Source organism: Carcharodon carcharias, chromosome 14 (genome assembly GCF_017639515.1).
Source record: "Carcharodon carcharias isolate sCarCar2 chromosome 14, sCarCar2.pri, whole genome shotgun sequence".
NCBI lineage: Eukaryota > Metazoa > Chordata > Chondrichthyes > Lamniformes > Lamnidae > Carcharodon > Carcharodon carcharias.
In genome coordinates, this window is record NC_054480.1 from 7121547 (window position 1) to 7134426 (window position 12880).

Sequence of the window (12880 nt, forward strand, 5' to 3'; positions counted from 1 at the left end):
GCGGCAGAGCCTGCTGCGCACGCAGCTATAGATCCACAGCAAGTCTTCACTCGGAGGCACCTCACTAAACCCAGGGCTTCTGGACAGTGCTTGTTATTCCTGCAGATGACTGAGAACCAGTGTCACCAAATACTGTACATGTCTATGGATCTGGTCAGTCACATATGCCACTTGTTGCAAGATTAGGCATGAAGGGGACATGGAGGGTATCCACTGTCAGTGGCCATGAAAGTGACCACACTGCTCAATTTTGAGGCCAGTGGCTCCTTCCAGGGCTCCACAGGTGAGCTGTGTGGGATTTCACAAGCGTCCAAGCACATGTACGTCCAGGAGGTCACGGATACCATCTTCACAAAGGCACATAACTTCGTGCATTTCACCCAGGATCAGGAAAGCCAGGATGCAGGAGTGCAGGGATTTGCACAGATCTCAAGTTTTCTAGAGGTGCAGGCTGCCATTGACTGTACTCACATGGCACTCAGATCTTCATGGCAATAAGCGGTCAACTACCGTCAGATCTAAGCTCTGCAGTCCTGCCACATCCAGTCGTGAATGGTGGTGAACAATTAAATAACTCACTGGAGGAGGAGGCTCCACAAATATCCCCATCTTCAATGATGGAGGAGCCCAGCACAGCAGTGCAAAAGATAAGGCTGAAACATTTGCTACAATCTTCAGCCAGAAATGCAGATCCATCTCGGCCTCTTCCAGAGGTCTCCAGCACCACAGATGCCAGTCTTCAGCCAATTCAATTCACTCCACATGATATCAAGAAACAGCTGAAGGATACTGCAAAGGCTAAGGGCCCTGACAATACTCCTGCAATAGTACTGAAGACTTGTGCTCCAGAACTTGCCGCGCTCCTAGCCAAGCTATTCCAGTACAGCCACAACACTGGCATCTACCCGGCTATATGGAAAATGACCCAGGTATGTCCTGTACATAAAAACCAGGACAAATCCAACGTGGCAAATTACCGCCCCATCAGTCTACTCTCGATCATCAGCAAAGTAATGGAAGGGGTCATCAACAGTACTATCAAGCGGCACTTACCTGCTCACAGATGTCCAGTTTGGGTTCTGCCAGGGCCACTCAGCTCCTGACCTCATTACAGCCTTGGTTCAAACATGGACAAAAGGGTTGAACTCTCGAGGCGAGGTGAGAGTGACTGCCCTTGACATCAAGGCAGCATTTGACCGAGTGTGGCATCAAGGAGCCCTAACAAAACCGGAGTCAATGGGAATCGGGGGGAAAACTCTCCGCTGGTTGGAGTCATACCTAGCACAAAGGAAGATGGTTGTGGTTGTTGGAGGCCAATCATTTCAGTTCCAGGACATCACTGCAGGAGTTCCTCAGGGTAGTGTCCTCGGTCCAACCATCTTCAGCTGCTTCATCAATGACCTTCCTTCCATCATAAGGTCAGAAGTTGGGATGTTCGCTGATGATTGCACAATCTTCAGCACCATTTGCAACTCCTCAGATACTGAAGCAGGCCATGTCCAAATGCAGCAAGACCTGGACAATATTCAAACTTGGGCTGACAAGTGGCAAGTAACATTCGTACAACACAAGTACCAGACAATGACCTTCTCCAACAAGAATCTGACCATTGCCCTTAAGCATTCAATGGCATTACCATCACTGAATTCCCCCACTATCAACATTCTGCGGGTCACCATTAACCAGAAACTGAACTGGACTAACTATATAAATGCTGTGGCTACAAGGTAATCCTGCAATCCTTCTGACTCCCCAAACCCTGTCCACCATCTACAAGGCACAAATCAGGAGGGGGTTGGAAAACTCTCCACTTGCCTGGATGAGTGCAGCTCCCACAACACTCAAAAGCTTGACACCATCCAGGACAAAGCAGCTCACTTGATTGGCACCACATCCACAAACATTCACTCCTTCCACCACTGACGCACAGTAGCAGCAGTATGTACCATCTACAAGATGTACTGCAGGAATTCACCAAGGCTCCTTCGACAGCATCTTTCAAACCCATGACCACCACCATCCAGAAGGGCAAGGGCAGCAGATAGATGGGAACACCACCACCTGGAAGTTCTCCTCCAAGTCACTCACCATCCTGACTTGGAAATATATCACTGTTCCTTCACTGTCACTGGGTCAGAATCCTGGAACTCCCTTCCTAACAGCACTGTGGGTGTACCTACACCACATGGACTGCAGCAGTTCAAGAAGGCAGCTAACCACCACCTTCTCAAGGGTAATCATGGATGGGCAACAAATACTGGCCTAGCCAGTGAAAGTCGCATCCCATGTATGAATAAAAGAAATATTTGATTCACATTTGATGCTAAGTCAAGTACAACATTGACAGCTCTAGGAATAGAAAGTACAATCTTGTTTCTATTAGAGAATCCAGGTTTAAATAATGTTACAGAGAGATACTTATGATATCCGTCAGCATTTAAAGTAGAATTTTCCTTAAATCCCTGAGCAGAAAGCTACAGAGTCTAGCGAGGTACCTCTATCCCAATTAAGGGGAGAACTATCATCACTACATTACAGCAATTGCCTTTATCTTGAGAGGTGCTGGAGTGAATCCAACGAATCTAAAAATCCCACTGTGGTTCCAATATTTAAACCCTAAAAGAGCTGAATCAGCTCAAAGCATAATGAGCACAACATCTTTTGTCCCTGATCAACATCCTTCCAGCAAACAAGATACTGAGAGATGCAGATGGAGGTAATTTCCTTGCTATGCAATTGTCTCTTAAGATTAGAACTCATTTTCACGGATTCAGTTAACAATTAATTTAGGGGCACCCTTAAAATTTAAAGTTATCCACTGTTAGATTGTGGTATCCAACAATTTATCAATGCCTTACTGAGGTGATGTATTCATGATTTGCAGAGGCCTGTTCCTGTTTTTCAGGAAGTGCCTTGTGTTTGGAGGATATACCATATTGTATGCCATGGGATGTTGGTGTCCTTGAGCACAGAATTATGCCCGGGCATGTTTATGAACTTCTGAACCCCTGTCCAGCAGACGAATTCTGCTTTTAATTTTTAATCTCAACTTCTTCGAATCACTCTCTTTTTAATCTCATAACTCCTAATTACAGCTGAGTTCCTTCACAGAATGTCACCAATCAAAAAGAATGACATTGAGCCACATATGGACATATTCGGGCAATTGACCAAAAGCTTGGTCAAACAGATAGGTTTTAAGGAGTACCTTAAAGGATGAGAGAGAGGGAGAGAGAGAGAGAAAGGCAGAGAGGTTTAGGGAGGGAACTCCAGAGCTCAGGGCCCAGGCAGCTGAAGGCAAGGCTGCCAATGGTACAGCAATTAAAATTGGGAATGCACAAGAGGTCAGAATTAGAGGAGTACAGATATCTCAGAGGGTTGTGGAGCTGGGGGAGATTACAGAGATAAGGAGGGCCCATGTATGTTATTATGTCATGAGATTGAAGAATCACCCTAGCATTATGTGTTCAAGATTCTGGAGTGGGTCTTGAACCTACCCGTATTTATATGCCTTACAGCGACCTGAGTGACTGACAATATTCAAATAAACAAGGTCTGATTGTATGTATCTGGGTATCAGTCAGACAGTTGAATCGGCCCATTATTCGCAAATGTTATACACAGTCACCTGTGAGGGAGACCAGGGCTAAGGGCCATAAAAGTAAGATCATCACTAACAAATCTAATCGGGAATTCAGGAGAAACTTCTTTACCCAGAGAATGGTGAGAACGTAAAAGCTAAATAAGAGGAGGAAAGGAACAGAAGGATGTACTGACTGAGTGAGGCGAAGAGAGTAGGGAGGAGGCTTGTGTGGAGGATAAACACTGGCCTAGATCAGTTGCGCTGAATGGTCAGTTTCTGTGATGTACATTTTATGTGATTGTTCAATGTCTCTCATTTTCAGCCACTGTAAAAAAAATGACCATATCTGCCAAATGATAATCTGAAATTGGATGTAATATTGAGGGACTAAAACACAGCCACACAACTCTGGAACCACCTCATGTTCCTGTCCCAGAACAATACTGTTAAAGGGACTGTCGTGGAGTTGATCCATTACAGTACTCAGGCACAAATTAAAATTAATTTTCACAATTTGAGGAAAAGTGGGAGATCTCCCTTGATATGCTGGCTAATATTAATCCCTTAGGCACCAGATTCTCTGTTCATTCATCCCACTGTTGCTGGTGGGATCTTGCTGTGTTCAAATTGGCTGCCAGGTTCCCTATAATCCAACAGTGACGAAACTTCAAAAGTACTGCATTGGTTGTAAAGGACTTTGGGACATTCTGATGTTGTGAAAGGCGCTATATAAATGCAAGGTCTTTCTTTCAATGGCCAATGGTATGTTGTCCTTTATGGCAAGTGGATTGGAGTACAAGGGTAAAGGAGTCTTGCTACTATTGTACAGAGCTTTACTGAGACACCTGGAGTACAGTGTCCACTTTTAATCTTCGTATTTAAGAAAGGATAGACTTGCATTGGAGGCAGTGCAGTGAAGGCTCATTAGAATGGTCCCTGGGATGAGGAAGTTATCCTGTGATGAGAGACTGAGTAAATTAAATATGTACTTTCTGGGGTTTAGAACAATGAGAGGTGATCTCATTGAAACATACAAGATTCTGAAGGGGTTTAACAAGGCAGACACTGCGAGGTGGTTTCCCTGTCTGGGGGATCTAGAACTGGAGGAAACAGTCAATTATTTAGGACTGAGATGAAGAGAAATTTCTTCACTCAAAGGGTTGTGAATCTTTGGAATTCTCTACCCCAGAGGGTTGTGGAAGCCCCATCGTTGAATATACTTAAGGCTGGGATGGACAGATTTTTGGTCTCTTAGGGCATCAAGGGGTTTGAGAAGTGGGCAGGAAAGTGGGGTTGAAGACGAAGATCCTTCATGATTGTATTGAATAGCAGAGCAGGCTCAATGTGCCACATCAGCATCGTCTGTATTTTTAATATAATAAATTCAACACGAGGGATTGTTACAATTTAATAAGATTCATCTTTGTAGCTGACGCCCTTAGCGAGAGAGCCAGAGCGGAGGATGGAGTGATTTCCCACAGGGAATTTGCTCAAAGTTCAGAGGGAAATATTACATCCATTAATCTCACTGCGATCTTGAAACATAGCTCCCGATTTCAGCTCCGAGGCTCATTCAGCCCCATCCTCGGCTGACTCGGTAAGATTGGAGACATCGCAGATTGCAGGAAAGTTACAGACTGTACAGTACAATCCGTTTGGGCGGGGAGACAGTTGGTGGTGATAAAATATCCCAGCTTCATGGAACGCAGCTCAGAGAGTGTTCAAAAAGGAGTTCGCTATTGACTTTAAAAATGAAAACATTTGCAGGGCTTGAGGAAAGAGCGGGGGAGGGTGGAACGAATTGGATAGCTCTGTCAAAGGGACAGCACAAGCACTTAGGGAAGACTCTACTTTAATTGTTCTTAGATCTAGGATTTGGAATTTTGATAATGGTTTAATATGTGATTCACCAAGGGGAGAGAATCCAAACTCCAATCTAATCCACACAAAAGGAGTGTTTGGGGGGGGGGGGGGGGGGGGTGGGGTGGTGGGGGGAGAGGTGGGGGGTGGTGGGGGAGTTGGTGGTGTTGGGGAGGGGGGTGTTGCGGGGATGGGGGGTGTTGCGGGGGTGGGTGGTGTTGAAGGGGGGGTTGCAGGTAGTTGATACAGGGCAGTGACTTCAATGGAGGGTAAATCGAGTGGCTGTAAACTGGGTGTGTAAGCCTGAGCCAATCCCCTGGCCTGGGTTAGGGTAAGATCAGGGGCAAAGGATTTTGCTTTTTGGATCATCGGGCTGGATTTTACGTGGCCCCCACCAGGGGCAATGGGGACGGCACATAAAATAGGTCGGGTGGAGAGCCCATCACCTTCCCACCCACCCCCTAATCTGTCCCCCATAATGAGGCTGAAATCAGCTATACCCCCACCGCCCACACCACCCCCCCGCACCCACCGCCCCCCCCACCCCACCGCAGCCGCCATATGTTAATAAATAATTCAGGGTCATTTAGGCTCGTTAACAAGCCTATTGACCTGAGTAATACGTTGCCTTCACCATAACATGGTTAGCATGGGTGGTCGGCTGGGAGTGGGCAGGATGATTTTAAAGACCGGCATGGGCAATGGTGGGAAGGAAAGGGGTCACCTCATTCGAGGTGGGTGCCCCACATGCATCGCTGGCACTAATCCTTCCCTCAAGAAATCACCCCCCCCCCCTTTGTTCCACACCACCTGCCTGAAAGAACACAGCCCTCCCCACCCTGCTTTGGCCCCTCCCTGGGCTCTGGGACCCCTCCCTGCTCTAAAGACCAAGGACTTCCCTTCTGGCGGGGGGGAATGGCTGGCAACTGAGTTCCTCTTTAACCTTCTTCCTGCAGTCCCGGCAGCGCCCACTACTCAGCCCTGGCGCTGTCGGGACGGACGGATCCACCGGCCAATGGAGTGAGGGGTAGAACTCCCCCAATTTACCGCAGCGTGTGGGGCTGTTTGTGGGGTGGGGGGGGGGGGGGGGGTGGCGGGTGGTGGTATGGGCAGTTGCCGGCTTCTGGCTTCTGTGGTGGGGGTGCTGGTAGGGAGTGCAGCAAGCAAGCTATCCACCCTCCTGTGAAATGCAGCCATTGTTTAATTCCCAGGCACTTCTCTCCCAGTCATTGCTGGGTGTGAAAAAATTCTGCTCTTCTCTTTACAAAATATTTAAAGCACAGAAACAGCCATTCAACCCAACTGCTCCACGCCAGTGATTATGTTCCAGGTCAACCTCCTCCTCCCACCAACCCCCCCGTCTTCATCTCACCCCATCAACATATCCTTCTATTCCTTGGTCCCTCGTGTGTTTATCCAGCTTAAATGTATCTATGCTACTCACCTCAGCCATTCCCTGTGGTGTCAAATTCCACATTCCCAGCCCACTCTAGCTAAAGAAGTTTCTCCTGAATCCCAATCGGATTTAGAAGTGACAATCTTATATTGATGATCCATAGTTTTGGTTTCACCCACAAGTGGAAATTTTCCCCTGTCCAACCTCTTTATCATTCATAATTTTAAAAGCTTTGTTGGATCTTCGTCACCAGTTTGTTAGGACTTATGGATCCGGGCTGCACACTTGTTGTGGGATGGCTGAGTTGGTACAATAGACAAAGTGGATCAGCAGACAGCTCTTAGGTGGGACACATTCTGTTTATTTACAAAGGTACTCAGCAGCTACACTTCTGTGCTTTCAACTCAAACCCTGTCTCCGTAATTCTGACTACAAACTACAGACTACTGACTATAGAGTTAGCCTGCGCTACTTCTCTATTGGTTACATAAGATCATGTGCTCTTTCTTTATATCATCCTTCTTAAAAGTATACTACACATTACATAAAACCATAATTACCACAAGCTTTAACTCTGGAATTCCCTGCCTCTTTCTACCTCCCTCTCCTCCCATTGCTACAGCCTTACAAAGCCCAGCTTAGGCCATTTCTGGAGTATTGTTTCTCACTAAGTGCATTGCAGATTAACCAGGATGTTAACAGGGCTCGAAAGATCACATTATGAGGAGATTATTAGGTGAGGCTACATAAACTAAACTTTCATGTCTTGGAATAAAGAAGGTAAGAGGTGATTTGGAATCATCGAAACATCACAGAAGGATGTTGTTTTGCTCCTCCTGTCCATTTGCCCAACCCCCAGCTACCTCCCCATCCCCCACCCCATGACTATCTCTCAACTCCTGACTCACCCCCACCCTTTGACTATGCCCCACCTCAACTACCCTCCACCCTGACTGCACCTCCACTCCCAACTACCCTCAATGCCAGCTACCCCAACACCATCAATTACCCAGCCCCAACTACCCTCCATCCTGACTGCACCTCCACTCCCAACTACCCCCAATGCCAGCTACCCCACCACAGTCAATTACCCCACCCCAACTACCCTCCACCCTGACTGCATCTCCACTCCCAACTATGCCCAATGCCAGCTACCCCACCACTGTCAATTACCCCACCCCAACTAGCCTCCACCCTAACTGCACCTCCATCCTCAACTACCCCCAAGGCCAGCTACACCACCACCGTCAATTACCCCACTCCTGCTACCCTCCACCCTGACTGCACCTCAATCCTCAACTACCCCCAAGGCCAGCTACCCCACCACCGTCAAATACCCCACCCCAACTACCCTCCTCCCGACTGCACCTCCATCCCCAAGTACCCCCAATGCCAGCTACCCCACTACCACCAATTACCTCCCACACCCCATCCCCAAGTACCCCAACTTCTACTACCCCCAGATAAAAGCAAAAATATTGCGGATGCTGGAAATCTGAAATAAAAACAGAAAATGCTGGAAAAACTCAGCATCTGTGGGGGGGGAGAAACAGAGTTAACGTATCGGGTCTGTATGACTCTTCATCAGAGCTCTGAAGAAGGACTCGAAGGGTTAACTCTGGGCAGAAGCTTCCGTGTCTGTTGACGTTGGGCGTGATCAGTGGTGTGAGCAGACAATAGGGTGCGGGCGAGTGGTTCCACGATAACGTGAAACCAATTCACGATCGTCCGCTCAGCCCGCTGATGGTGGGCCGCATTTCCCACCATTGGACCTCGGGAGACTCACTGTCATTATCAGGCCAGCCCACTGGAATCAACACCCCCACCCACTGGATCGTCCATCCACATCGGCGGGAAAACACCCCAACACGTTTCACAACAGCACATAAATGACGTGTACTTGCCGGCTGCACTTTGAGGGGAACCCGGAGGTGAGTGCACTGTAACGTTGTGCAGCGCTCGCCCAGGTCGCCTGTTGGGCTTCAAGCTTGAGGGGCATTGGTGGGGTCAGGGGTCAAGGGCAGCCCTGCCGTTGAAGCGACTTGTGGAGGGGGTTGGCCAAGGGCCTGCGGCTGAATATAGCGCACAAGCATTTAGGGTAGGGTGGGTGGACGAGGGAAGCGGCCACACATTAGGGACACCTTGGATAAAGGGGCCATTCCTCTGCAACTGAGACAGTTCAGGTACAGCCAGGTTGATATGATTGGAGTGGGGCCTCTAGCTTCCCTGCCCACTCAAGGAACGCAGAGACATCAAATCGCCACCAAGTGCTCCAGAGCTTTTCACCCCTCGGGCACAGACAGTAAACTAATGATTGTTTTAGCAGACTGCAGAACATTGTACAATCTCCTTGCTAAAGCTGGTCATGGAGCAGTCACTGCTGGACTCACTCACAGCCCCTTTGCAATGTCATCATCCCGGTTTGGACCAGTCTCCCCCATGGTTGAAGCTAACAGTGCAGCCTTGCAGTGCGGGTTAGGAGAATACCTGTGCCTGAGCTGAGAGCACGGCCTGCAGTCCAATGGACAAAGCTGCTGCCAATCGGTCAGGTGGAGCGGGGCGGAGAAGGGTGGGGTTTCAGGCAGCCATACAGCGCAATGATCTCTGACCATCCAAGTGGTGGCCAGCGCTCTCCGGGAATCACTAAGGGGCCTTCACACTTAACCAAGGCAGGTTCTCAGTACACCCATGCTAACCACATGTCTCTCTCTTTCATCCTGCAGGAGGAGTACATCAGGACCATGGAGCCTGGTGAACTAGCTGTGTGCCTGATGGCTGACAGAGCACATGGAAGATGGGAGAGTGACTGAGGCTCCTGGCTGCACAGAGGCAGGAGCAGCAACCACAGGAAGAAGAGTTGGCTGGGGCTCCCAGACACACACACTGCCCAGGAGCCACAGTGACCATCGCTGGCCAATGCCTAGTGACACCCTGGGTCTACAGATGCCACCTTTCCATCCTGCAGATCACCGAGAACCAGTGTCGCTGGAGACTGCACATGTCCAGGGAACTGGTCTGTCACATCTGCCAGCTGCAGGATTTGGTGCCACGTGGACATGAAGGGCATCCACTGCCAGTGGCTGTGAAAGTGATTGCAGTGCTCAATTTCTAAGCCAGTGGCTCCTTTAAGGGCTCCACAGGTGACCCCTGTGGGATATCACAAGCCTCCACCCACAAATGCATCAATGAGGCCATGGATACCATCTTTGCGAGGGCCACACAACTTTGTGCATTTCGCCCGGCACCAGGAGAGCCAGGTTGCAAGAGTGGTTGGGTTTGCCCAGATCTCGGGTTTCCCACAGGTGCAGAGTGCGATCGACTCGCTCATGTGGCGCTCAGATCTCTGTCACAACACGCAATGGACTACATCAACCGCAAAGGGTTCCATTCGCTGAATGTGCAGCTGGTAAGCGACCATGACAAACACATCCTGCAGATGTGCTCACGGTTTCCAGGGAGTGTCCACAACTCCTACATCCTCACTCAGTCACAGTTCCCTGGAGTCTTCCAGGGTCCACAGAGGCTGCCAGGATAGCACCTCGGGGACAAGGGCTACCCACAGAGGCTGTGGCTGATGACACCCGGGTAGTGGCCTCAAGACTGCAGCAGAGAGAAGGTATAACCAGACTCATGCTGCAACTCACAACTTGGTGGGGCAGACCATCGGGATGCTGAAGATGTAATTCCGGTGCCTGGACTGGTCTGGTGGATTCCTGCAATACGGTCCACAGAGGGTGTCATGCATCTGCTGCGCCCTTTACAACCTGGCGCTGCAACAGGGAGAGGAGCTGGCTGAGGAGGAGATGCAGGGACTGGAGATCTCCTCTGATGAGGACACCCACAGGGATGAGGGTGAGGAGGTCCTCGGAGGTGACGATGATGTGGGTGAGGCCCGCAGACACGCTCAGGAGGCCCTCGTAGCTGCTAGATTTGTGGAGGATGATGACGACATGCAGCGTGGATACTCCATAGATCCTCACATTGCATCTGTGAATGTTTGACTCCAGTCTGGCTTATCACAGCACCAATACCCTCTGTGAGAACGCTCCTGTCATGGAGATGCAGTGGAGGCCTGAATAGTCGCTCGATTGCAGGAGGATGATGACAACATGCAGTGAGGACACTCCATAGATCTTCACACAGCCTCTGAGAATGTCTGACTCCTGTCGGACCGAGGGTCGCTCACTTGTGCTGCATGATCAGGGTCATTTCACAGAGATGCAGCCATGAAACTTTAGAAGCAGCTCCTTCTTTGTCCATCTTCAGCACTTCAGCCCTTCAGGAGCTGGTGTACAGCATCACTGGTCACAGATGCTGAAGAGATGGGGGCCAGCCCCACCTTAAAGGCGCTATGAACACACAGAGAGAATGAGGGAACTCTGTGATGCCTGCCCCTACACTCTGGCAGCAATGACCAGCACCATCGAGGTGCAGGCATCAGTAATGTATCCAGGGAATGTGAGGCTGGACCATCACTTTGGCCTGTAGGTTACACACTGCACAGGGAAGAGGCCCTGGACTGAGACACCTGCATTTATCTTGTACAGAAAGGTTTCACATCTGAGTGACACGAACACTGCTCATCAGAACAAGGAGCCACAGACAGGGAGACATTCCTGGGAGTTTATTGATAATAGTGAACAGTTTGTACAAGTGATTAACGCCCGTGTCCAGGCTGTGCAACTAATTCCCCTTAACTGTCCTAACCCTGCCACTGTGTCTTGGTGCTCCCCCAACATCCACAGCAGAGGTGGGGGCAGCCTGCTGACTGTGACGCTCTGTCTGTGATGACCTTGGCAGGCATCCTCTGCATAGCCAAGACCTGGAGGGCCCCGGCCTGCTTTCGGGGTCCTGCTGTGTGGCAGTGACACCCTCCTCGGCCTGTGGAACTGGAGCTGCCGGATCACAGGAAGAGGGGAGTCAGATGGGCCGGACACTCCCAGAGTCACCTGGATAGATGGCCCCAGAGTGTGCACCTGCTGATCCTGCTCCCTGTGGGTGTCCGAGGGCCCCAGGCTGACCCTGTGAGGAGAAGGGGGTGCTGGAGTGAGATCGAGCTGCCCTGTACCCCTCTCACATACACACTGTTAGAGGCCGACTATGGCATCAGTGATGGAGTTCAGCCTGAGCAGCAGGGCAGGAGCAACGTCCTGGACCAAGGTCTCCATGGCAGCCGCCATCCTGCCAGTGTTAACCTCGGTGCGTTGGCAATGCCGGCGCTATCACCTCAGAGTGAAGACGGACGGACTCCTCCATCCTGCCTTACAATCTGAGGAGTGCAGCGGACATCCCTTCCTGATGTTCCCGAACTGCCTTTGCAGCTCTAGCAACTGTGACATGACCGAGTCCAGAGGCTCCTCATCTGACTCGGACTCAGCAATGTTCTGGTCTCCAGCAGCTCCTCCGAGTGCCGGGGACCTGGGAAGTCCCTGCCTCTGCCTGCTGTGGATCAGACAGTGCGATGTGCTCACCAGATTGTGATCCCAAGGCTACTCTAAAGCTAGGTCCCACTGAAGTGTGTGTCTCTGCGCTGGTGGAGTGTGTGGGTGAGGCTGTGATGGGTCTGGTGGAGGGTGTGGGTGACGCTGTGATGGGATTTCAGGGAGGGGGCCTTCAGATTCCTCTTCAGAGGTTTCTTCGGGGCTTGATTGGAGACCCTGGGTCATGGACTCTGTCGGCTGTTTCCCAGATATACCTGTGGAAGCAAGGAGAGATAATTAGTGCCTGGCAGTGGCCTGTGAAACAGGACACATCACTCACAGCATGGCTGTCTGATGGATGTTGCATTGCTGGACCCTGACTTGGTAGAGCAGCGCTGACCTCACTGTCAGCACAGGACCGGTCCTGGTCATTGCCGGCCAGCTGGATGGCTCTGTTTTCAAAGTCCGTGAGGACCTTGATTTTAGGCATTCCTCCACCGGTCTGTGACCTCTCCCTGTTGTTGTGTGCCAGCCCTTGTCCTACATGAATAGAGATGGAGAGAGTGTAAGCAGGATGCCTGCCAGGCCAGATGATAAGTAAGCCTGGCCTGTGTGGGTGGT